Raw genomic sequence first — 27,560 nt, 5'->3', positions numbered from 1 at the left:
GGTCAATACTGGTCCTCCCAGAGCATTCTGAGGCTGCTGAGCCCTGTGCTGACGAGTCCTCTGGTTGGTGAGTGCTGGTAGGGATGAATGGGAAGGAATTATCACAGAATCACAGTGGTTTGGGTTGGAGGGACCTTAAAATCTTCCCATTCCATCCCCTGCCATGGGCAGGGACACCTTACACTGGCCCAGGTTGCTCCAAGCCCTGTCCAACCTGGCCTTGAATTCTCACACCCTCTTGGCACAGTGACAGAACCCCCCGACTGTTGCTGTTCCTGGGACATACTGAGGTGTCCTCATCAGCTGAACAGGTCTGGGACCTCTCTCATATTCCCTGTACATGTGTTTTACACACAAAAAGCAGCACACAGCTTTCTTCCTCCATGGAATGGGAGAAAATCCTATTGTTAGCAGAAATTCAGGCTGTGAGGCACCCCAAGCTAAGCAAGTGATAGATGTAAGCATTTTGGCATGGAATAAATGAATAATAGATAATGAGGTAGTTCATTATGGAAACCACCTCTTTCAAACTTGCTTGGTCTCAAGTATGGACTTTTGAGATAAATTCCTATCTGCCAAGACCACCTTAGCATAGAGATCAGTGTTTTCCAGTTACAAAGTGGTTGTTGACACCAGATTTTACTGCACTTTAAGTATCTGATGGTGGTTTCTCAATCAGAATCACTCAGAAAAAAAAATAGTGAAAAGGATGTCACAGCCTCCTTACTTTTAAATTTTTGCTTCTTGAAGCAATTAATCAATTATACCTCAGTGAGTGTAAATGCATGGCTTAAATGCTAAGAAGAAATTTAGCATCAAACAAGTCTGTTCTATCAAGAATTTTGTCTTTTTCTGTGTGTAGGGAAATAGAAGTTCATAGTTTACATTTTACAAATGTTAGCACGTATTCTGGTTGTATTTGATTTCATTTACTTTTCAAACAAGAAACTGCAGACCTTATTCTTAACCTGAAAAGGGAAATATAAAGAAACTGAGAATAGGAAAAAAAAAAAGCAGAAGAAAAATCACTTGTTTAGGTAGGGGAAGCAAAATCTGGAAAATATTGCCAAGATTAGTCAATACTTTTCTTTAGTGAAATACTTCAGATATTATCAGTTCTCTAATCCTTTACTTCAGACTCAGCTGATAAAAATCTCATTTTACTTATTAATCTCAGCCCCAACAGAGTTTGTTTGGACACCTGCACGTTTCATGCAATGTCACAAATATAAATATCCATGGATGTGCATTCCCTATATTTCTGAACACAGAAAAGTGTGTTTCTTAGGAGGATAGAAATGTCACACAGGGTTCATTGCACAGAAATGTTTGAATATTATAATTGTCACTATGGTCTTGACATGTTTTAAATTTCTTTGAAACAATTGCAGTGGGATAAAACTTTGGAGCATTCAGACCTGGTGCTTTTTCTGGGCTCTGTTTTTGGAGCTCGAGCATTGCTGCTTCTTCCACGGAGAAATTTCATTTTTATCAGAGTGAAACGGAAGCTGTGCCTGAATGCACAAAGGTGGAAGTTACTCTGGCAAATGTTATCAGCTGTTATTGGCAATTAGCTTACAGAGGATTATATATATATTTTTTAAATGCTTAACTAGGAAGGTGATACATTGTGTGTTAATGAAAGGGAAATTTTTAACCAATGTAGGTCATCTTTGAGCAAAATTAGCATTCAGCAAAAGTTGCCTGTTATGTCTCAACTTTAGGAAGCCAAGCCTAGAGACTTAAAGCGTGGTAAGATGCTGCCCTCTTCTGATTCTAAACTCAGAATTTCCTCTGCAGTGGCTGCTGTGCCTCTGAGTACTCTGGTCTGTGTGACAGACACTGGTAGTTGTTCTTAAAAAAAATAGATTAAATAAAGCAAAAATCATGTTTCTCAACACTTTTCTCTCCTCCAAATGTAATATGTAGGGATTAAATGATAAAGTTGGACTTCAAGCTGTATAGGGTCACTTATCTCTTTGTCTGGTAATGAATTTATTACCCATTATCTGTTGTGTCCTCTTGGCAAACCTGTCCCTTGCAAAGTAGCACAAATTACAAACAACTGCCAAAACTTGGGCAGGTTTGTGCTATAAATTGGAGCTGCTGTGGGTATGAACTCACTGCTGGCACTCACAGAGAGTTCTAAGCATCTGGGCTCAGATTTTTTCATTTAGAGAGAGAGCTGCTTTCATTTCCAAAGGAGAAATAATGGCTTTGTGGCTTAAAACTGCCCTTTAGCAAGAGGAGATCCTGAACAGAAATGTGCTCATGCATTCCCTTCACCTCTGCTGTCACCAGACACTGGAAATGATGGCAGTGAAGGCAAGGGAAGGGATGAAATAAATTCATTTGTTGCTTTGTCCCTGCATTGCAAATTTGGCAATTTGAATTTGTCAGCAGCTCTTCAGTTCAGGTACAGCTCCAAGAAGCATTTCTGTGTACTTTGTTACAATCACAATGGAAGTGCAGTGTGTCATAAAAGTGTTTTCAGGCTTTTCAGTTAGTAGAAATCTCCTTTTTTTAAGAACAAAACCTTTTCAGAACAAATTTCAAAAGAAAAATCTGGCATTGGTGAAGACTCTGTCCCTACCCACCTTCAGAGAATCCTTCCCATTAAAAGGGTTAGATTGCTTACCCAGGACATATTATAGTTTTGCTATTGCTTATCAGGTTGCATTGTCTTCATCTTCACTGCAATCTAACTAAGCTAAAGAGAAAGCAGTCCCACCAAAACTGCTGGAAGGCAGGAGGGCTCTGCAGAGGGATCTGGATAGACTTGGGAGATGGGCTGATTCCAGTGGGATGAAGTTCAATAAGGCCAAGTGCAGGTCCTGCACTTTGGCCACAACAACCCCCTGCAGCGCTCCAGGCTGGGCACAGAGTGGCTGGAGAGGGACAGGCAGAGGGACCTGGGGGGACTGAGGGACAGGAAGCTCAACATGAGCCAACAGTGTGCCCAGGTGGCCAAGAAGGCCAATGGGATCCTGTCCTGGATCAAAACTAGCGTGGCCAGCAGGCCCAGGGCAGTGACCCTTCCCCTGGACTCTGCCTTGGGGAGGCCACACCTTGAGTGTTGTGTTCAGTTCTGGGCCCCTCAGCTCAGAAAGGATATTGAGGTGCTGGAGCGGGGCCAGAGAAGAGCAACAAGTCTGGTGAAGGGACTGGAGCACAAGCCCTATGGGGAGAGGCTGAGGGAGCTGGGGGTGTTCAGCCTGGAGAAGAGGAGGTTCAGAGGTGACCTCAGCACTGTCTGGAACTCCCTGAAGGGAAGTTCTGGCCAGGTGGGGGTTGGTGTCTTCTCCCAGGCACTCAGCAATAGGACAAGGGGGCACAATGGGCTCAAGCTCTGCCAGGGGAAATTGAAGTTGGAGATCAGAAAAAAATTCTTTGCAGAGTGCTCAGGCATTGGAATGGGCTGCCCAGAGAAGGGGTGGATTCCCCATCCCTGGAGGTTTTTAAACGCAGATTGGCCGTGGCACTGAGTGCCATGATCTGGTAAAGGGACTGGAGTTGGACCAAGGGTTGGACTCGATGATCTCGGAGGTCTTTTCCAACCCAATCAATTCTATGATAATCAAATTGTTTAAATCCATCCTTGAATCCACCACCACCTTCCCACTGCAGCACTTCCAGCAGAAGGGCTGTGATTCACAACCCAGTCAGAGTGGCTTTTGCAAACAGAGTCTTTGCACATATTCTGTGACATTCCTGCAATGTATCACCAGGCATGAAAAATGTCCACTGTCAGAGCTAACACTGGGAGAAGTCACCAAAGGAGCAGGTTGTTATTGTGACTGCCATGAAATGGAGCTGCTTAAAGATGACTCTGGGGCTCAGGCTGCAGCCTGGCAAGGGCATGGATTATCACATGTTATTTCCAGGGTGCTGATTCATTAACCCAGGGAAATCCATAGCAAGTGGAATGCTTATGGCTTGGTTGAAATTTAGTTATAAAAGCTCTGTTCAGTGACTGGGACTGTAATGACTCTGCTTCTCTGACCAGTGCTGCAGGAAGTGTATCTGTACCAGTTTCCAACAACACTTAAAAGCTGATATATCCTCAATTTTAAATCAAGTGTCCTCTTGCAGACTAATAGAAGTGTTTTGGCAGTTGAAGCTGCCAGCACTGAATTACAAGTATGAGAGAAGTGGTAAAAGACAAGTGCTTACAATTACAAAATTTTTTTGAGAAAGAATGAAAATTCTGCACAACTTGTTTGCTCAGTAATGAAATGTTGTCTCTTCATATCTATTTTAATGAACAATGACCTTAGAAATGACTGACCTATGGATGGTGTTCTTGGTGTCCCCATAAGTGGGATTTGAGTGGTCAATTTAAATCAGCTTAATTGGACTTAAGTATAATTTTGAATTGTGAGTTGGTAGAGAGGAGTGTAATGCATTGATAGAATAGTCCTTGGTTTTTATTAACATGGAAATAGAATTCTGACTTTTGGATATATGATTCTATGTTAAATGTTTATTAAAACAAGATCTACAAGTTTCTGGAGGCAACAGCCCAGATTTGGCCAAGCATGTGAACACTATAATAGCAAGGGGAAAAATCATCCCAGACTGGTCAGTGAAGTTATTCATATGTTTAACTTGAGCATGTGAACCACTTTGTGTTTATTCATCTTTAAAAACCCACATTTGAGTGATGAGATCACTCAGTAGCACCACTCTGTCCCAGAGGGCTCAGGGAAATCATCATGTTAGTGGCACAGATCTGTAAAATACAATTAGAGGCCATTTAAGGAGTAAATGCTAAACAAGCTTAACTATTAACTCAGTGAATTAACGTGGTTGCCAATGTTATAGTGACTCTTAGAATTGCCACTAGAAATGGGACATTGTTCTGGCTTTAAGACTGATGCAAAGGGACATCTCACCCAGCAATTTCGCTGCTGAGGAGGCTCATAGTGGGGACTTTGGATTCTGGGGCTGAATTCAGGGTTGAAATGTTTAATCAAAGTAAATAACCAGTATTTTAAATGATTGTGCTGTCATCAAGGGTCTGTTGGGACAGAGTTGTCTTTTCCAAGATCTCTAAGGAAAGTCAAATAAATGTCTCGGTATAGTTTGTGCCTGTGGCTGTTTCATCCCATGAACACTCAAGGGATGTTTCAGGAATAACCACAGAAAACACAAAAGTAGGAGCCAAAAGCAGAGCCAATGGTCTGCACCCCCCAATACACTGCTGAGAGTAAGAACAGGCTGATATTTCTGAATACTGAAAAAAAAATCGTTTTAATCACCATATTGAGGCTCAATATCTCTGGGACCTCTATCACATATAGTGTATTTTTATTGCTGTTTTCTGTTAGTGTTGCAAAGGTCAAATGCACCACTGGATGATTACAATGCAGAGCAGAAAAATTGCTCACATGGGTAAAACTTAAGAGAAGCTAAAATATTTGCAAATAGGAAAAGATTGTTTATTTTATTCTAAGTAAATTTAAAGACTTAGCTATTCCAGTATCAGCAATAAATTTTCTTGAACTCTGTAGAACAGAGAAATATAGATGTGCATATTCATGTGGAAATGATGCTTTAAAACACATCAAATGTGTACATTATCCTTTCATTAGGAGACCTGGGCAATTGACTTGTAATTTAATCTTAATTTTAGGCCTGGTGGTGTGAAATACATCATTTCATACATAATGAGTCACAATGACACCAACCTTTCCAGACTGTCCCCAGGAGAGCTTGTGCATTCTCTCTGCTGGTGAAAACACACTGAGCAGGTTGAATTTGGTGCTCCTGAGCTCAGGTGTAGCTCTAGAAGAGCTCCACATATCATATCCCATGATGAATCAATTACTGAAATGACAGGATATTTTCAGCATAAATACATTCTGAAGGTGAGAGGGAGTGAGTTTGGTTGGGGCTCTGTATAAGTATTTGAAAGTGAGTTAAATGGTGCCAAAGAAAATAAAGAAATTCAAAGTTTGTGATGTTGTAGAAAGTTTATGCTGCCTTGCTTAGGCAGGAAAACTGATGGGGAGCTTAGTGCTGCTGTGGTTCAGACATTTCAGTTCCATAAAACTGGGAAGTGATAATGTCATTTCAGTGTTTAATCCATTGCAATCCACGTAACTATAGAACAACTTCAAATGTAAACCACAAACTTTCATTTTGATTGTAGTTAAAAGTACCTGAAAGTTTCCTTTCCTGTGTCTGCTGTTCAGAATTACATACAGAATTAGGAGCAATGTTTGAATGCTCTGATTTGACTACAAGCAGGGGGGGAAATATCAAGGAATTTGAATAGCACTGTGCAGTGATAAAATCTCTTTAAATAACTATTATTTGTTTGACAAACTGTCTACTAAAATGTGACTTTTCCCCTCTCCTCCAACCATGTGTGTTTAGTGGTGCTTCAAGGACCTGTGAAAATTAAAAGTGCAGATTCCCCTCCTTCAGTGGGGACAGGCAAGGCAAGTGCAGAGTGGCTGAACTTCTCTGTGACTGTGGGTGTGTGACCTGCTGAGAGACCTGGGAGAGGAAAGAAGATGGTTCAAGGGCATTAAGGCTCTTTCTCTCCCTTGTGTCCTCCATCAGGTGTGTCTATGAAGTCTTTAAAATCCAAGCAAAGCAGCACTTGTGCCCTTTGCTTCCCCACTGTTTAACCAGACTGAGTTTCTTGAACAGCAAACTGTCTTAAATATCTTTTATTGATATTGTTGATTGCCATCATGTGTAATGTAAGGCTGGAACAGCTTTAGGCCTGCCCATGTTTCAGCCAGAGCATATAAATGGAGTAGCAGTGCTGGTGCAGGAGGAGTACAGGGGTGGGTGTGGTTGTGCAGTGGCTTTTGCCAGCAGTTTGGTTTAATGAATGAGCTTGTTCTTGCTCCTGGAAGCTGTGTCACTAAAGCAGCAGCTCAGAGCTTGGGTTGGATGATTTGTCTTCCTTTGCATTCCTCACAAATCCTGGTAAAAAGGTTTAAGAACAAAGGGAGGGTTGCAGGAAATTATCCAGGCCACCTCCTTTGCTTTTCTTTCCCCTGCTTGGAGGGCGAGAGAATACAAAGCATTATTATGTTATCTCTCTGTTCATTATGAACATGTGAATAGAGCAATTTCCTTATTCACACATCTTTACAAATTGCTGGCTTGACTTCCTGTCATTTAAAACTACAAATGTGTTGAACAAAGACGGTAATAGAATCATAACAATTATTACAGGCATGAGGGTAATATGGCTTAATTAAAAGCTGATTATAAAAGTAAAGGTCTAGGTTGCATCAGCTGGGAAGTGTAAGGAGAAAGTAACAGCAACTTCACAACATCAATTATCATTTTAGAAAGGAAAGAAAGCTGTTATTATCTTTATTTTGGTCTTACAACTCTAACATTTTTGCTCTAGCTTATTTTCCTTATTAAAACCAAAACACACACAACAAAACACCCCTAGGAAAGGCTGGATTTTTCCAGGCCCTCAGCACTCTGAATGCAAATCCTGCACAACTCTGAGGCAAACACCTGATGTGTTAAGCACCCACACAGACCCATCAAAGTCAGTAGAATGAAGTGCTCAAAAATAAAGCATCTGTTTAAGTGCTTGGCTGATTTGGGCTACAATTAAAGATTTAGCTCAGCAAGCACAGGTATAAACTTAAAAGTGATATGTATTATATTAGTCTTCTAGGAGCTATAAAATTAATGAAAATTTGCTGCAGACTGGGGTTTTATGAGGTGGTAGTCAAATGATGACAGATCCCAGTGGCACAGTTGCTTGAGGTCATTTTCCAACACTTCTTTGCCAGGGGCAATTCAGCCTAGGAAAGATTATACAGATTTTATCGAGACAACACATCTTACAGGACATATTTGCTGAGCAGCACCATTCTACCTATAAAAGATAACACCAGTGGGATTGAGACCTCTTGAAGATGACTTTGTTTATTTACTTCCCTGTAGAGGAGGTGTCATTAAGAGTTCCTGTTCAGTGAGAGTGTACAAGTTGGTTTAGCTTCTGTCCACGGGTGGCACAGAAATCTGGATTGTTTTTTTCCCCCACACTGGTGTTCAGTTCTAGAGGTTTCTCTTTGGGTCATTGTGGGGCTTTCTCTTGCCAAAGATGGCATTAAAAGACCTGTAGGGTTCTGAATTTTATAGCAGATTTTCCTGCAAACTGGGGATGAGGCCCAACACTTTGTGTACCTGTAGCTCATCAGCTCGTGTGTTGCTTCTCTAGACACACGTGGGTGTTTCTGTTCCTCTTCAGATAAACTGCCACAGGTTCAATTACCTTTGGTAATGTCTTATCATGCATGTTTTATTTCCCCTCAAAAAGGGCTGTGATCATCCACAGCATTAATAGGGAAGGGTCTCAGCTAACGAGTCAGGGAAATAACCATTTGAAAGGTTTCAGTTTTTTAGGCCAAAGCACATGTTTTAAGGCAACAAAATTCCTGCATGGAAGGAGACTGATCAGTAGGAATGCTTAAAACACCCATTCCAGGCCCAGAGTTCCTATCTAATTGTGGCATGTTCAGAACCAGACTCATTAGGGCACCTCCCAGGTCCGGGGGAGCCTTTCCCTGCAGCAATTAGGGAGGAACCCGAAGGGATGAGGAGAGTCACAGCTCGGGCTGGTTGAGCTTTGAACTTTTCTGTCACACGAGATGGTTTCCTTTGAAGATGCTTTGCAAAGAGAAGTCAAACACTCCTCACTGGGCTGACAGTACTGCCCACTTCTGCAGGGCTTCACGTGCAGGAAAAAGGGGCACCTGTGTTTGGTACATTCTCTGTCCCTCCCAAATGCCCCTCTGTGGCTGCCTGGCAGAGACAGAAGGTCCCAGAGCCTCAGCCTGCCAGGCTCCTCTTCTGTTTCCACATTAGAGTCCATAAATTATCATTTCAAGGCTGTTACATTAAGAGGAAAATCTTTCAGAGCCTCAAATCTTTCCATTTCAAGATAAGATTTCTGGGTAGAGGATATTCTTTCTTTCCTCTGGTTAATTTTGCCTTATAAACAATTTTATTTGGAAAAAGGAACAAAGGCTTTCAGGAAAAAAATAGAACAAGTTTTCAGGTGAAGTCTTCCTTCAGATCTTGAATAAAAGAAGCAAACTTCAAAGATGAAGATAAGTTGAATTTAGCTGTATTAGTTTATAAATGATTTAGCTTTACAAACTTTAGTAGGTCATTTAAGGAACAATGTCTACCTCTGGTGTTCATGAAATAATCTTAAAAATCATTTAGTATTATTGTGATGACAAACTAGTTAGGATTTCTTCACTTTTTATTTTACAGGTAGAGCTTCTTTAACAATTTCATAAAGAATTGCTCAAAAGTCTAGTATTTAAAACAGCTGATATTTTTATATATTCCATAAAATTGCAGGAGTGACAAAAGGGCTGTTCATGTCTCTCAGCAGAATGCCAGAATCTTGAGGACCATGAATGACAGATGGATCCCTCTTCAGCTAAACCTGCAAAAATATCTTTGATCCCTGAGATAAATCTGATTATTCTTTGGCATAACAAAATATTAAATCTACTCTATCAATATCACTGAAGGAAGAGTAGCAGTCTGGCTTTTGAATGCCTTTAAAAATGCTCTGTAAGCATCTCTGTGAAAAGAAATCTTGGTCACTTTTCTTAGTAGTTACAGTTAAAGCAAAAATATCTTTTCTTTTTCTTTTCTGGTGGCTGAAATTCTTCCAGCTCTTCTAAAGATTTAAATTGGATTACCATTGATTTGAATATAATATGGGTTAAACTCCCCAGTTATCATTCCCCTTACATTTATATAGACTTCAAAAAAGTTTTGAATAATTCATTCTACAGGATTATATTTAAGAGTCTCACCTTCCATGTTATATTGTAAATGTAATAAAATCTTTATTGGACAATTCATAGTCCATTAGAAAAAAAATTAATAAGAGAGGACAAAAAGTTTATTAAATCCAGGTGATAGTGTCCCATGGACACTTAAAACATCTTTAATGTATCATAATAGTTTAGGAAATTCTTAATACAAATTCTGAAAATTCTTTTTCTTATAAAAAGAACACTGACATTCTGCTGATTTAATCTGCTTGAAGGAACTGTGGCTGTTTTAGGAGGTGTTACAGAATAAAAGGTCAGGTTGGATGGGGCTTGGAGGACCCTGGGACAGTGGGAGGTTTCCCTGCCCAGGGCAGGGGGTGGCAATGGATGAGCTTTAAGGTCCTTTTCCATTCCAAACCAGTCTGTGATTTTCTGATAGTTCATGTTAAAAACTCTGTGTATGGTGTAATAGTTATTACACTGACATCTTTGTTGCTGTAGAATTGAAGCCCAAAAGCTACAAATTTGAAAATCCATGTGAAAAATTTGTTTGACTATAAAGAACGTGGCTGTTGGGTAATCATAACATGCAAATCTCTCCTCTGTTTGCTGTACTTGGTGGGAAGTCCTTCATCAAACATTAACACACCTGGTCTTGCAAACTGAGCAGCATTTGAATTAAAAATTGAGAATAAATCTTTGGATTTTGGTTTCAGAATTCACAACACTAAATTTCATTTGCTTTTGTACCTGTTGTGAATGCAGAGAGTCACCAGATTACCCCAGTCAGAAGCAGAATCCTCCCTAATCCCAGTTCATTTTAGCTACTTAGAACTTTTTACCTTCCTAAAAGCCTCTGCCTGTTGCATTTTAGGTTGTAATGTTGTGTTTGTTTGTCTTCAGCTTTGGAAAACCACATTTCTAAGCCATTGTAGAGTTCTGTGTCACTGTGACTGACTGTAGAAAATCCAAATGACTCAATTGCATGATAGGAACTTTTTCTCCAGGGGAGATTTAATGAACTGCTCTATTCTAAATCCAAGTTTCTCTGGAAGTAGATCAGCATTATTACATTTTTACTGAATTCTAGATTTAAATGCATAAAATTTAATAGCTGAAAATTATATCCTTTTGGTTATCACTACATTTCCTATGTATATATAAACTGAATTAGAGTGAGGAGGAGGGCAAATATAAAATGTATAATTGTACAAAAAAGCCACAATCCTTTTGTCTCAGTCAAATGCCCAGCAATTCTGATCTTAGGCACTCCTTTGCAGCCAACTGTAAACTGCCTTTAAAGCTTTAGGAAATAAAATGTATTTAAATATTATGGTGGTAAAATCTATCCAGATTATTATGAGAAATAAAATAGCTATACTGGGGGCAGTAATTTTATTTTAGGATTTCAGTAAAAATAAATGAGGATACAGAAATCATAAATGAGCAAGCAGTGGTTTAATCACTTTGTTAGTTGCTAGAATGGTCTTTGAATAAAGATAATTTCTCTAATTCAGCTGTCTCAGCTATTGTGGGGAAATTGGTGTTGCTGATCAAGCATTTCTAACAGTCCTCCCATTCCCCCTCCTTGAATATGAGATCTTCCAAATGTTTGTACCTGCAGAGAATTTTGAGCAAGTGGCACCTTTGCTCTTGGATTTCAACACCAAACACTCTTGGACAGGATGAAACTCTTTGGGGCTCACAGAGGGCAGTGAGTGGTGTTGCTGGTGGTCCTTCCAGTGTGGGGAAGGAAGAGGAATCAGGGATGGTGCCTGTGAGGAGTGGAAGGAATTCAAGTAGAGAGAAAATGTCATCCTCAGGAAACCTGAATATTGTTTTTCCAAGCCTGTTTCTGGAGCTATGAGGGAAGCAAATAAAATGCATTCTGTAGTTTTGCAAAGCTACACGAGCAATCCTGAGCCAACTGGGGAATCAAAAAGTCCCCCAACACAGTGAGGGTCCTGCAGCAACTGGGCACCTGACCCAAGGCACTGCTGCAGAAAGGAAAGAATGGGAACAAATCATCCTCTCCCTGGTTTGACAACAGCCCTGATGGCAAAGATTCCTCCTCGCAGTCCCATGTGCCTTTTATATTCCCAGGAAAGGGTGGCTTTGTGGTGATTGGTGTTAGCAAGAGGGATTTCTTTAGGGTGGAGAGTCCCATCCTCTGCCTCCACATGGAATGGGGTTATATCCCATCTCTCAGAGTAGTAACTGAGAGATATTTCAGGAAAATGTTAAAACTATCTTTTCTTATTGATGCTTCATTGTTTTTATGGAAAATATGGCCTGGATTATATAATAGAGTCATAGAGTGGTTTGGGAAGGAAGAGACTTGAAGATCATCTCATCCCACCCCCCTGCCATGGGCAGGGACACCTCCCACCAGCCCAGGTTGCTCCAAGCCCTGTCCAGCCTGGCCTTGGACACTCCCAGGGATGGGGCAGCCACAGTTTCTCTGGGCACCTGTGCCAGGGCCTGCCCACCCTCCAAGGGAAGGATTCCTTCCCCATATCCCATCTAACCCTGCCCTCTAAGCCATTCCCTTGTCCTGCCACTCCAGGCCCCTGTAAATGTTCTCTCTCCATGTTTCTTGTAGGTTCCTACAGGTCCTGGCAGGAGGTCACCCCAAAGCCTTGTCTTTTCTGTACACACAAATACATGTGATTTGTCTTACACATACATATGATCTGTCTTATTTTTTAAGCAATTATGTTCTTTTACTGTAATGATGGTTTATCTTCTTAACCTCTTGCTTTTCTGTAACCCCAATATTATTAGAAAGAGAATTCTGTCTGTTCATCACAATTTCTTAGCATGGTATGTGAGATGGATAAGCCATAGTTTGGGACTTATTTCTTCTGGCTTTTTTGTAATAACTTTTATAAAAGTCTGACAAATGAGTTGACAGAAGGAATTCTGAGCTGCAGGGAGTCGTTCAGCTGGCACTTGGTGTGCAGAGCAGTGCATGTCTTGTACTGGTTTTCAGAGCAGAGATGTCAAAATGTCTTAAAATGCACAGTAGTTAATTTTCAGGGTTGGGAGTGCAATAACAATAGCTTATTAAAAATTCACACTCTGTATTTTACAAACATTTATAATTATAGTGAGAAAGATGTTCTCTCATGAGTTTCAAGTAATTTTTTTTACTTGTTTTTGTAGCATTGTGCACCCTTATTTTTAGTAAGATCATTATCAGACCAAGAAAACCCAACTGCTGTTTCTTAATAAGTGCTAATAACATGTGTTTCAATAGCATTCTGATTATTTTTATTTTTGGATGAAAGTAATTGTGTATCTACATTTTGTGGAATGATGAAGGAGCACAGAAGATATTCCTGATTCACTGAAGGAATAAAAGAAAGAGCCTTTCACCTTTTTCAGTTGTATGAGTAGAATCAAAAGGCTAGAAATGAGAAATTCATGGGGATGGAAAACTGAATTATTCCCACTGACAGATGCCTTTGAGCTTGGATTTTTGTCCTGCAGTGGCTCAGAGTTCCTGTTAGTGATGAGACAAAAGGAATTATCATCCCTGATACAACTTTTGATCTTGCAAGAATTCTTCTGGACAAGTAAAAACTTTACTATAAGAAGGAATCTGAAACAATCCCCCCTGCCTGAAATATTTAAGGATTTTTTGTCTTAGTAAATCCAAAATTCTTTGTGTGGCTCAACCTCCAAACTCTATGGCAATAACCATATTAGGGGGAAGGAAATGCTGTCAGTGATTTTATGGAGCTCAGTTTCTTAACTGGTTATTGGGTTTTACTCAATGGAACAGCATAAATTATTTTTCATAGGGTTTTTTTTAGCTATAGTTCTATAAATAATATTTTAAAGACCACATGTAGTACCACAGGAAAGGCCCCTTAGATTCAGGTAAAATACTTGGCCCAGGAGAAAAGCAACCTGTGTGTTTAATTAAAACCAAAAGACAGGAGCCCTAATGTAAAATTCTGCCCCCACAAGGACTAAAAATGAACAGGGAAAAAAAAAAAGCGCATTTTCTTTACCAAAGGTAAATTTTTGTAGGCCAATTTTGATTTTGTGACAAGTTCAAATTATTCTCTCTACCAAACATATTGAGAGACAATAAAATGGCAGGTTAATGTTTGAGGGAAAATGTCATCCATATAAAACCAGGCGTGCAAATGGGAACTATCACATCTGAGCCTTTAGTAAATCAAATTCATGAAAGGTCATATTGCAGAAATTCCAAATGCAGATCTCTGTCTCGTCAGATCCTCAGCATAAAATTAGAGATGAAAAGGAAATAAAAGGCAACACTTTCCTGACATAACTCACTTAGGGAGAGATCACTGAATAACGCACAACAAGGGGAATTTAGAGGTGTAAAAGTTTTGCCCACTTGGACAGGGGTCCAGGCTGCAATTTCAAAAGTCAAAGGATGTAGAAATCAGGGTTTAATTAAGGAAAATCACCACTGATGTGTCTCCTCAACAGTGTGCAGAAAAGAGTCACTTGGGTTGGTTTGTGGACACTCCTTTAAAGCCCAAGGGCAGAAGCCTGAAAATTCAGGGCTTCAGAGTGTTATTTAAAAACTGAGATTGTAATTGTCCTCATTTAAAATACTTCTTCCTACAGAAAAGGTTATTTAGTTACCATCATGCTATTCACTGTCTTCAATTTTTAGTCTACAGGACATAAAAATTAAGAGGGGGAGGGAAAATAGAGGGGAAAAAATAAAAGCATTAACCACAAGCTGAAACAAGGTAATTAATTCTTTACTTTCTCAATTAGAATAAATACAGTAATGTAAAATACCAAAGTCATCATTTTAGTTAATTGTAAAGCTGTAGGAAGACTTCAGATGCACATTTTTTTCATTGTGAATTGGTAATTATTTAAGAACTAAGTGGAAGTTAAGATATGAACAGCTGGAGGTGTCACCACCTATTTCCCCATATCAGCAAGTCAGCTGGTCAGAATCTGAGTCCTCTTTCTCCATTTCTTATGCTTATGAAACACTGGACAGTGTTCACTGGTGTTTTCCAGTGCGATATTTAAAAAATATTATATGTATTTATATATAAAATCTTGGTTTTGGAAAATATTAGTGGCTTTAAACTTTGAGTTGGGTGAAGGGAACCTGTCCTGAATGGTGCATTGTAAAACATTCATCCCTCTCATCATCTCATCGTTTCAATCTCCATGCAAAGGGTGCCAAAAGTGGCTGTCTTATCCCAGACAATATTATTGAGGAGATGACTCTGAACTTGTGACACCATCTCGAGGTCACTCATGTCCTGCATATGATTTGCTCCTGCAGAACTTCTTTGGTGTAGGTCAAAGGCTTTATCTACTGTGGGTTTATTTTCCTTTCTCCAGTTGTAATTAGTTTAGTTGAAGTCTCTGACTTGTGAGCCTTTGGGTATTCTGTAGATATGGAATTTCAGTTGAAAATCTGCTTTGAATTAAACATGAGATTTTTTCATTAATTCAAAAAAATATGTATCAAGCAAGTACCTCAAGAATAATAAGCTGAGTGCTACAGGAAGGGAGATTCCTAGGACTGGTTTCAAGTTTGGAAGGAAACCACAAGGAAAATACAGTAGAGGAGGAATTCTGTAATGCCAAGCTAAAGAAATTACTATGTAAGTGAATCTCTTCAGTGTCAGTTCTGACAATGCATTAAAATTCATTATTAGTCTCTATTGCTCCTCCCACCCCTGGATCTGTTCAGTGCTCAACCAACCTCAGGGCACTGCAGAGCATCTGAGGGAATGGTGGAAACTGGGTTTGTTTCTGGGGTTTTGAGGACCTTTTCAAGCTCAAAATGATGATATGCTTTATTAACTGTTTCTGTCACCATTAATCCACTGAAATTCTTTCCACACCTTCTATATTGGTAATTTATTCCCTAAGATAAATGCTGAGTGGGACAGTGCAAAGAGTAACAGGGATTTGGGGATGGGGGATTTATGTGAGATTTACTGGACACTTAAGAAAGAGGCAGAAAAGGAATCTGAGTTAATTCCTACACAATTCCTGTGACCAGAGTCTCAACATCCATGACCTGCTGACCAAGTCTGTGGTGGCTGAGTGAGAATACAATTAGCAATCCCTAATCTGTTGTGTTGATTAGTATAACAGCCTATTATATATGTATGTATGTATATAAATATCTTTATATCAGCCTAATAATCAGTCTGTAGGCAACCAAGGTTGGAGTGCAGTTGGCTGTTGTTAAATATGCAGCAGAATCACAGCAGCTTTAACATGCTGCTCCTTAAAGAGGGGAAATAGCCTTGTGAGCTGAGATTCTGCAGTAAAATACTATCTTGGGACGGTTCTTCAGTCATTTCTCATCTGGGAGAGGAGCTGGTTGGCTTGAAACCCATCAGAAATTTATGTGGGGAGCTTAAAGTCCTCCTGGTGCAGGTTCCATCAACCCAAACCCAGGCTGCACGTCACTGTGTGAGGGGTGTGCTGCTTTGGGTTGATCTGGAGCCATGTCAGGGCAGATCCAGTGCAGACTTGGTTTGCCAGTTCCTCTGGAAAGCTGAGCTGCTTAGTCAAGACCTCAGAATGATGTTTTGGACATGGATGTTCCATGTAAAAGTCCTATTCCTCTTGCATCAGGAGGCACAATCATAGGAATCACAGAGAAATGCAAAACTCACCATTTTTTGGGACCACCTGAAGCTGTCTGGAGTTGCATAAAAGCTGTTCAAACCCAAATGGTTGTGTTTTTAAACTTACAGAGAGCTAGAGCTGTGATTTCCCTAGACAGCCATAAACCACATAGATTTCCATTACTTTTTTTTAACCTTCCTTTGGGCCTTTTGTACTACTCCATTTTCAGTTTGTTGATGCTCAGCTTGTTTTAAAAGGGTATATCCGAATAAATACAAGTTAATAAAGGACAGAGGGTGCAGTGGGACTGACTGGGTCATGGACCTCACTTCCCTGCAATTGGAGGCAGCCAGATCACAGAAATACCTCTATAAATTGGGCTTGTTTTCAAGAACCTGCCTGTTATTTTTGCCATGCTACTTGTGTTTTGAAGCTGTTAATGTTCTTACAGGCTCCATTGCTTGGAACTGTTTAGCAATTTCCATTAAGAGCCAGACAGGTTCTGCACGTGAGTCTTCCATTTTCCATTTAGTTGAAGTTAAGCTCATAGAAAAGTCAACATATTAAGTTTCCAGCCTTTATTTAGGGAAGATGTACTTTCTTAGAAAAAATAAGGTGCAAACCCACCATCTGCTGTGGTTAAAAATTCAGTTCATTTTGATAATTAGTGGCCATAATCACAAGGTCTGACCAGCCTCTGTCAAAAGGGGATTAGTGTTCTCTCTCACTGGGGTGGTTCTTAGGATTGGGTTTGAGACACGCAGTGGGAAAGTTACCACAGGAGAACATGGATGGGTTGGAACAGGAAAATCAGCTCATCTCACTTTACTTCATTAATAAGCATGAAAGAAAGAGCCCCAAGGCAAAAGGGTAAAGATGGAACCTCCCCATTTCCAAAAAAGTTGGGTGGATTTAAGAGTTCTGCCTCAAGAAGAGTTTCCATTTGGCCCTGAAGTTCCCCATACAAATTTTTACATGGACAAAGAAAGAAGCATTTCATAACTTTGTGCTCAGTCAACTCCCAGCACAGCAGAGTTTTGGTTCTACCCAGGTGTTCTGGAACGTTCCCTCTTCAAATTTCTGTAAATTATTAATGTTAGTAAATGTACAATTTAATCAGAGCTCTCATTTGACTGAGTTCTACTGATTTGGTTTAACCAGGAAATTTATTCTCTGTAGTTTGTATTTTTTGATATTCCTTTTATAACTTATAAGTGATTTATAGGCTATACAATAATTTATTTGAGGTTAAATGCAGATTTGGGTTCAACATGAGTGAAGTGATTTCAACTTATCCTTTTAGTCCATAGAAGAAAAAAACCTCTTAAATGATAATAGAATAGAAATACATTGTCAAACCAGATGAGTTTGATGTCAGGCTAGAAAGTTTAGCAGAGTGTTTTTCTTAGCTGTTATTTAGCCCTAATAATTGCAATGAAGAAAAAAGGAATATTCCTGTGGAAAAATACTTTCAAGATTGTAAACCTTCAGGGATTCAATCTTTCAACCTCAAAACTTCCTTACTCCAGAGACATTAACTTTGTGAGGAGTTTGTTCTATAAAAGAGTTACTGTTCTGACAAAGAATCTTGAAAAACTAGCAAGAATTTCTGATGAAAGCACGTTAAAGCATTTGATGTAGATAAATAACACACATGAATATTCATGCTGAAAGTTATTGCAAAAGTTTGATAAGACAGCAGTGAAAACAAATAATTATATCAAGTGAAGATTAATTTGTCAAAAGAAAAGTAAACTTCAAGATGAAATAAATATAGTAACTGATAATAATTATAATAAACCCAAACTTTACCAGGGAATATTCATAAGGTAAATGGCATAAATTTATTTCTTAATCTCCCAAAGGTGGTTTGTTGAGATGCTTGGCCATTATTAAGTTGATCTGTAGCTTTTATTTGTCTTTTGCCCCCATGGCTCTGAAGGTGCTGTCTGTGAACAGAAAATCTGTCAGAGGAAAGATGCCAGTAATTCTTGTCATCCTCCTCCTGGCTGTGCTGTCATCATGCCCTCTCCAAAGACATCTTTTTTTTTTATTATTTTGCTCCTCTTAATTGCAGTCAAGATGCAAATTCTGCATAAGCTCTCACAGTGAGAATCTCTTCAAGGAAGCAACTACATGTTTTTCTGTGTTTGCAGCCAAACTGGGACTGTGGGTATTTCATCTGCATACTCTGAGCACAGAACACAAACATTTCCTCATCCTCTACCAAGGGAAATTCAGCCTGATTGAGAAGTGTCTGAACAAAGAATTTCTCCTGCCTTCCCTTCATATTCTTATGTCCTGTATTATTAGCTTTTTTTATGGTGTAACCTTAAAAAAAATTGCTTTTAGAAGCCCCAGCTTCCCCCAGATTCTTAGGGAGCAGTGGATGGGAGTGGAAAGGGTCAATGCTACCAACCAAATTCTACAGCTGGAAGTTCTCCACTTTACTCTGTTCCTTTGTCTGTCTCTTCTGCCCTTGCTTCATTCCAAATAAACTAAATTTCTGAATAAAAGCACCTCTGATGAGCAGCACCAATTTAAAGTAGTCATTACTTTAATAATTATTATTTTTTTTTTAGTAAATAATTCATCAGCTTTGAGCTGATGTTTTTAAATAGTCTGATCCTGGAGAGTATTTTTACAAAAGGAATTTGAAAGATGAGTTGTAGGTGAAGCAGTTAAACCCAACAAGGGGATTAGCATGAATCCAAACCTTTGTGTGGAATATTAGTTTTGCACTTGCAAATGCTGCTCCTAATTGGTGAAGAACAAACGAGTGCAGTGGGTCATAGACATGTCTGGTGGTTGGATACAGGATGATGGAGAGCTGTGCCTGCTGTGGTTCTCCAGCGTGTCATGGACTCTCATGCTATTGAATGCCTGACTGATCTTGGGCCTTAAAAATAATTTTCTTTGTTCCATACTTGCATTTAATTCAAACAAGCCATGCCTTATGATTTAGCCTTTTACTGCTTGTCTAAAGAGCTACCCTAAGGTGGCATAAAAATCAAACAGCTCTTTATGCTGCTGTGTATGGGATATTTAGGCATGAAGGGGGGAGGGAAAAGGCAATAAAATGCAGGTTGCAAAACTCTGTCATTTCATATAAAACCATTGACATTTTTCAAGTGTATCTTTTTTTGTTTAAAAATTCTCCCCTCTAATAATAAGTTATTCTAGAATGGATGCCATTTGGTGCAGTGCTGTGACTGCTGGGCACGATTCAGTTCTGCTGGAGAAATGTCTTAACTCTTGTAGGAAAATGGGCTTTGTTATAAAAGCCAGTTTTCAATATCTCAGAGGAAAGTCTAAGTCTTACCATACTCTAAATTTCCTTGAAATCAGAATTGCTCAGCTGTAAGAACTGCTGTAAGGATGTCCATGTGCACACATTTCTTGTTTGTGGTCGTTGAAAACCACAAATTCTGTATTCTTAGTTTTTCTTTACATCAGTTTACAGCCACATTAGGACATGTAAAATCATATTTAATAAAAGTTAATCTGATTTCTTTGTCTAGGATAATATACTCATAAAATAAATTATCTAGTATATGGGTAAAGATTATGTTATAAAGATCTTTGATAGATTATCTAGGATATTTGTAATTTTTTTTCTTTAAGTTTTCAGTTTAACACCCTGAGTTGAACTGATAAATGCTGATAAAGAGCATTCGAGAGCTATGAAATTGTTGCTGTGAAAATGGTAAAATTCTGCATGAGAGTGGCATGGTAATAGGTATTTTCACTTGGAAAAAAAGTTGCTAAATTATTTTAATAGTTTTTGCAGGTCTGGAATGACCTCAGAGGGCAATTCAAAAGGTCTCTCCATCACGAAGAGCTTTTTTAAATACACATTTATCTCTTTTTTTGGACAATGCTGCTGTCATTTACTTCTAAGGGCTCTCAGGCTCACAGTGTTATTTCAGATCTCATTGCAGAAATTCTGCTCTCTGTTGCTGACCCCCTTTATAATGACAAAGTTCAAGCTGGTTTTGATGAAGATTCCTGTCAATTGGCTTGATTTCAACAGATTTCATGTTTCCTGTACAAAAGGGAACTTGGAAAAGTGAGAGTCATAAAATTCTGCAAGACTACTTATGTAATTATGGACTGTCTTGCCAAAGATTTCTTTCTTCCTTTAGCATTTCTTCAGGTTAGTTTCTGAACAGTAAAATTTCTGAAGCAGAATTTCCCCTGAAAACAATAATCTGTCAAGAGCCATTCTCTGCACTGTTTCAGCTGTTGCAGTTCTTCACTTTAAACAAGGAAAAGAATGTTTTCTGTAGGTATTTGGGGAAGGAGAAGAATGTGAATTAATTCAGTGCACCAAGACTTAATTTTATCATTTACTGCCTTTTCCAGTGAGTCATTTGTTGGACAGTTAAAATTGCTCTGGTATTTAATGGAATTCAGCACATAGGATGCTTTTGTCCTTGTCATGGCTAAAGGAAATTATCCTTTCTGCAGTCCAGATTTACTGCTCTTTCCATTAGATATGTGAATTTTGCCAACTGAATTATGAATGGAGTTTTAACAGACTCCTTCTGAGGGTTTAGAAACAACTTTAAATTTCAAGTAAAACGTAATCTCTTCATTACTGTTTTGTTGTAACATTTAATTTGGGTATTGCTTTATTTTTCCCCTGAAGAACAAGGTAAACTCAATTCTTTAAAGACTTTTATATTGTCAATATTTACCATTCCTTTCAGGGATTAATATATCTGGTTACAAGGTTTCTGGATCTTTATTTTTCTGATGTATGATATTGATTATAAGTAGAATTCATTGATTTATAGACTCTGAGTCCCCATGAAGATGTTCTTGTGTTTTGTTCTCTATTTTAAACACACCTGATCAATCATCCTGTTGTGCCACTTTATCCAGTCTTAAAGGTTCAAATATTCAAATTACCTTCTCATTTGTAACCATAAAAAGCATTTTACTGTTTCACTTACCTGCCCTGGGAAAATTTCTCCCAGGATTGGATTATGTGACCTTTAGATTCCATCAGAAATAGTGAGGCAGGGAGTTATTTAATTCAGGCTTTTAGTCCAGTCTGGCTCATCAGCCTGTCTGTGTTCTTGAACTCCAATCTTGCTGGTGATTGAACCTGCTGCAGTTACTGATTTAACAATGCAAATTGTCAGAAAGAATCTGCACTTAACTGCATAAACAAAATATTTGCAGGAAGGTACCACCCAATTTCCTCTCCATTTGTCTGGAAATGTGATTGAAGAAAATGATATTTTAATTCAGATGCAAAACTAAGGGAGCTTTTATCATTGAAATGCCAAATTTAAAAGCAGGAGTGTGCTTAAAGACAGACACATGATGAGCTGTGATGTCTTCTGTCTTTCTCTTCCTCCTGAATTCCAGAAGCCCATTTCCCTTCACACATTTCCAGTGAGACCACACTGTTGTTAGCAGTGCCAGTGACTCCTGTGCCAGGAATCACACCTAAGCACATGTTCCCACCGGTCCTGCTTCCAGCTTGGGACTGTTTCCAGTGCTGGAATTCCTCATTGACCAGTGACTGATTTAGGGAGAACTGGCCTTTGAGTTCCTAGGAATGATGTCAGAAATTACTGTAAAGCTTGAAAGAATAAACTGGTATAGCCAGAGATTATTTTTTTCTGTAACATACTCAGTGATCTCCTTGTGTGCCTGGCTTTGAGTCATACACACAATGTATGGAATCTAATAGAAATATAATATTTAATGAGCAAAGTGCATTTGAAGCTCATTTGGAAACTCTGTAAGTCCTCCCATGATTACAGAAAAGACAGAAGTCAAACTGTAGTAATTTAGATAAAGTTCCTTGAGCTCAGCTCAGCACATTTCCATGAAAGCTGTGATATTTATGAATGAAATGGATTAGAAAACACAAAACCATCTTTGTGGTTTTTGTGCTTTTCCAGTTTCCTTGCTTGCCTTGATCTTGGCCATGGTGCTTGTCATCTCTCCTATGCATGTAATGTGGGCAAAGGCTGTTCCTGCACTGGGAGTGTCTTGTGTGACTGAGTAACTTGAGTTCAAGGGAAATCCATGAAGGATGGATGTGGTTGGAGGATTTCTTTCTCAGGAAGCTCATTTTTCTGAATGATTTCTTGACATTTCTTCTTTTATTCCCAGCTCTCAACTTTTAAATTATAGGTAATATATTGGTGATGTGTTGTGTGTGTTAGATACTTTTTCCTTCTCCAAAGTGTCTATAAATTCAAGAATTGATGATATGTTTGTATATCAAAACTTCAGTATCCTTATTATATTTTTATGACTTTTATTAACATTATATTCTTCCTGGTAAAGTTTCTAAATTACCTGTAAACATGTCTATGTTTCCTCTCTTTTCTTCTCCCACCTTCAAATTAGGGAGTAAATTTTTAATTAAACTTGCCTTGACATTTTAAGGACACTGAATATCTTTGTCATTTACACAACAGATAACAAAGTAATCCAATTTTCTGGCCTCCCACAAATTATCCCTTCAAAGAATACAGCTCTTGCTTCCCGTGTTTAAAATAAGCATCACCCTCAGCCTGGCAACCACTGTCAATTACTAATCTTTTATTATTGGCTCCAGGGAAGATTAAAGGCAGAGCTGAAACATAGCTGACAGTTTGGTTATCACATCTGGAGTAAATGAAAAGCATGGCCTGAATCCATCAGGGGAGATTAGGAAAATGTGAGAAAATTACTGATGTCCTTTTACACGTGTAAATTCCAACTCATTCAGAAATTGAGGTCTCCAACTTTTGACAGATCTCTGCTATTGCTTATTTTACTGAGCAGGAATGCAGGAGATGGCAGAGATAAAGAGGAAATGTGTTCTCCTCAGTGAAACAAAAGCACCAACGTGGCTTTACGGTCTCAGGAGAGAGGAGAACGTGCCAACAGTGCATAAACCATTCCAGCTCCCAGCCACACTTGACAGCAGGAATGCTTTGAAGGAACACTTGCTCTCTGTCCCTAACAAAACTGACTAATTAAACATTAATAGCTTAAACAACTTCCTTACTGAATCTTGTTAAAAGCTGTGAATCTTTCTGCAAAGATTTAATAATATTGCAAAGGTAATTTCAGGATATGTTGAAATCAAATTAAATTTCTATAAGTTATAAATTTTGTTCAGATTGTGGCATAAATAATATCTGATTTTGTGTTTGCATATCCTCTACTGTGTTGGGACATTACTCCTGACCTGAACTTGGGTGCTACTGCAGCACTGGAATAATCCTTGGGGAGCAATTGTGGCTCTTTAGAGTAGGTAATTTCTACTCAGATGCAATGGTGCATTAAAACCTAAAAGTCTTCTTTTGGAACTTCAGATCTTGCATTTTATCAAATTGATCTTTTTTTTTTCTTTAATGTATTGGAGGAAGTAGGTTTACTTCCTGCAGATGGATCTAAAATCCCCAATTTGTGACACTTCTATTGAATAGCAAGTTAGTATATTAAAAAAAAAAGAAGAAGAAAAAAATAAAGGAAGTTGTAGGAATGTTGGTGCCACTGTGATGGAAATATTTAGAGAAATTGAGACATCAGGCAAACCTCGAAGCTTCAGAGAACCCTTTTTGCTCAAAGTTCAGGCAGTCCATCAAATAATGAAGACCCAAACATGGAACAAACATGAATTAAGCGTCAGGTTTATAACATAACCCAGGTGTGAGGCTGTCTTGGGGCTGTAGCCATTGGTGGTTCTCCAAGCTGGGGTGGAGGTGGCAGAGACAGACCTGAGAGCTCTTGCACATGGACAACCATGACCAAAGCAGTGTTTTCTCTCTTCCCAACCTTCACTGCATTGGTGTTTCTATGGATTTTGTTCTGTCAATCAAGACCACTCTGGACCCAAGGATTCTTTGGTCTTTTCACTTCTTTGCATGTGTCAGGACCTCTGTGGTTTGCTGAGAGGTGTTGACCTCTTGGTTGGTCTCAGTGACATGGTACCCACCACCTTAATTTTTCCAGCTTTGTGCAGGCAGATAACACAAAGCAGTTTGCTTTTTTGCTGTGTGCCTGTGCAAGGAGACAAGCATGACTTGGAGACCTCATGCTGCAAGCCATTCCTAGCCCAATATTCTTGTAATATGGATATCAGGATGTGGAAGAGTGGATATTGTGTGATGCAGAAACAAGCAGAACTCAACATGGTGTGTGTTTAGTGAACAAATCTTCCATTCATTCCTATTTCAGTAAAAATGAATACAATTATTTGTATCAGGAAGGTTTAGGTTTATTTTCTGTTCCTGGTTAAAGGTTTCCTTTAGTCTCTGTCAGACACAAAACCTGTCACTATCCTTAATCTCATTTGACTTTAATAGGAAAAATGACAGTAACTTTCTATTTTAAATCTCTTAATTCATAATTTTAAATAATAGTTCTCTTGGGATGAAGCAAATATCACATTGTATAAAAGTGCTGTTCTGAATTAAGGTTTTAAGAACCTGAACTCTGTTTCTAAACTAGGATGGATCATTACTGAAGGTCTGTCTGGTTTTTGAGGCTGGAAAGCACGAGGCTGTTACTCTGTCGAGAAGTTTGCACATCAGCAGGACACTCTGACTGACTGAATCTTGTGTTTTGGGGTTTTTGAGATCCTGCCAGGGCTGTGATGTTCTGGCTGAGATGGGCAGAACCAAAACCACCAAAGGGACACAGATAAATTCAGAATCTTGAGTGACACAGAAGATGAAATCGGCTCTTTTGTGGCACATAAATTCCACAGGTAGTCAAATAAAATAGTTGATGTGTTTAGGTATAATCTTAGGTTATCTCCCTATTTAATATACTTTGAAAGTTTAAATGCCATGATTTCAGTCATGCTTAAGAAGGGACACACCAGTTCAGGGCTGTGCCAGCTTTCCCTCTAAGCTTTGGAGCTGACTGGGAATGAAAACTGAATGGAAGAAACTTTGATCTTTGCAGACTCGGAGTCAAGAAACTCCCCGAATGGATTCATTCCCTTCATGAAAGCTTTACCTTTCTGACTTTCTGCCAAGAACTTTAAGGAACTCTAAGATGATAATAAGACCCAGAGATTACATCTGCCAAAGATAAATGTAGCTCAGAAACCTCTGTACAACCTCAGCTCAGAGGTTACTTTAACAGGCTTCAACATCACAAGTCATTACATTCTAAGCAGTTTCCAAATTCCACGTATTCATCATAAATCAAAGAAATCTCCAGTGCAGATGTCAGTGATGCTTAAAATTTTAGTAAATGCCAATTTTTTGACTGAAAAAGGAGGGGTTTAAATTTTATTTATTTTTCTAAGTGTGCAGTTCATGCTGCTTAATTATTTCAGAGACATCTTTATCTCACAGGGAAATAATGAACCCTTAACCCAATATTCTGATGTTCTTGAGGTTTTCTATTGACTTGTCTGAATTTCACAGAGAAGTAAAACTGCAAAACTTGCCTTGATTACCTGGAGGTCTCAGGAGCTCCTAACACAGGAATACTCAGTGTTGTTACAGGTTTTTTCATTCTGGCCCTAACACAAAGATGACAGTTGCAAGGCTTTAAAAGGAGTGTACAGTGGTGAGCAGGAATTGATTAACTTTGATATTAAGAAGGGCTTATTCCTTTAAGGAAACCTGTCAGGCAAAAGGATTGAGTAAAAAATATTAGGAATCAGCCATCCTTTGGTCCTTGCATTTCCAAAACACAATATGTGGATCTTTTCAGTTCAGGTTGTTGACAATTGCTGCCAAACTCACAGAAAACCAGAATTATTGTGCTGTTAATAATGTGCTCCTTTTACTTTGCAAACTTAATCATGTCTGTTAATTTTTATATAACTTTCAGCATTAATCTTTATAAAATTTAAATTTATATTCCCTAACATTCCATTTCACTAGAGCACCATGACCTGTTCTAGATTTAGTTATGAAATTCTTATTATTAAGAATAAAGCATAAGATAATTAGAGGAATAGCTTTAATATGAATAGAAATTCTTAGCAATTTTATGGTCCAATAGAAAATCCAGTTGAAAATCTTGCACATATTATAATTCTCTTTTCTGGTTTTCCAAACCTTGTTTGCTACCAAGTCTTGGGGATCTTGGGGAATAAATTCAAAGAAGATAAAAGTCTGGGTTTTTCTCTTAATTTTAGTATGTCATCTGAAAAGGGATACACAGATTTATTTGGTTTCTACTTAGAAGGGTCTCACTCTTTTCCCACTAAACACGGGCCTCTCGTCTTTTAGGAAAGTGAACCAATTTCTCACACATAAATGTGCACATTTGGAGCAGCCTCTCCTGTTGAATCTTTAAAACCCCAGTATCTTTTTAATTCAAATTTTACTACGTTTAACTGCATTGATATTAAATTTCACAAGCCTTCTGGGAAGCCTTCCAAACTCTGCACTGTCTCTCTCTTAGATGTGTGGAAGGTCTGAAAGTTGACAGAATAATGGTTTATTCACATCTCAGACTACTGAGTCAAGGCAGTTCTTCAAGGGATGCAAACTGATCCCTGGCTGAGTTTCACTGCAAGTGCACACATTGTGAATGGAGTTGGTAATCAGGCACTCAGATTTTATTTGCCAAATTTAAATAATCACCCACCATTTATTTCTGTTTAAGAAGTCATTGGCATTTTAATTTATTAATTCTTTGCTTTAAAATGTTTCTGAATATTTCACAATGTAAGATGATGAATGCAGAAGTCACAATAGCTCTGCATAGTTCTTTTTTTTTTCCCCTCTGTCTTCCAGTGCTTCTCTTTCCTGCTTCTGTCTTCCTAATGACTTGACTTCTTAGTTTGGGTCTGATGACTCCATCTTGGATGTTCCAGAGGCCACACTGCCTTATTCTGTCTGGCTGTCCCCCAGCCTTCCCATACTGCTGCTATTTCATGTTCAACAGTTGATGTTAAATGGCTTTTCATCCTCTGTCCAACCATGGAACTCAAGTGCACAATTAATCCAAGTGCATTATTGGGAGGGTCAGTCAACTTCCATGGGACATGTCACCGGGGACAAGTGTGATGAGGAGCAGCTGAGGGGGCTTGGCCTGGAGGAAAGGAGGCTCAGGGGGATCTTCTGGCTCTCTGAACTCCCTGCTGGGAGCCGGGGAGGTTCAGGCTCTGCTCCAGGAACAGGGACAAGAGGAGAGGGAACGGCCTCAGGCTGGGCCAGGGCAGGAGCAGGTTGGACATCA

Source organism: Pithys albifrons, chromosome 14 (assembly GCF_047495875.1).
Source record: "Pithys albifrons albifrons isolate INPA30051 chromosome 14, PitAlb_v1, whole genome shotgun sequence".
Classification (NCBI taxonomy): domain Eukaryota; kingdom Metazoa; phylum Chordata; class Aves; order Passeriformes; family Thamnophilidae; genus Pithys; species Pithys albifrons.
This window is presented reverse-complemented; position numbering follows the sequence as displayed.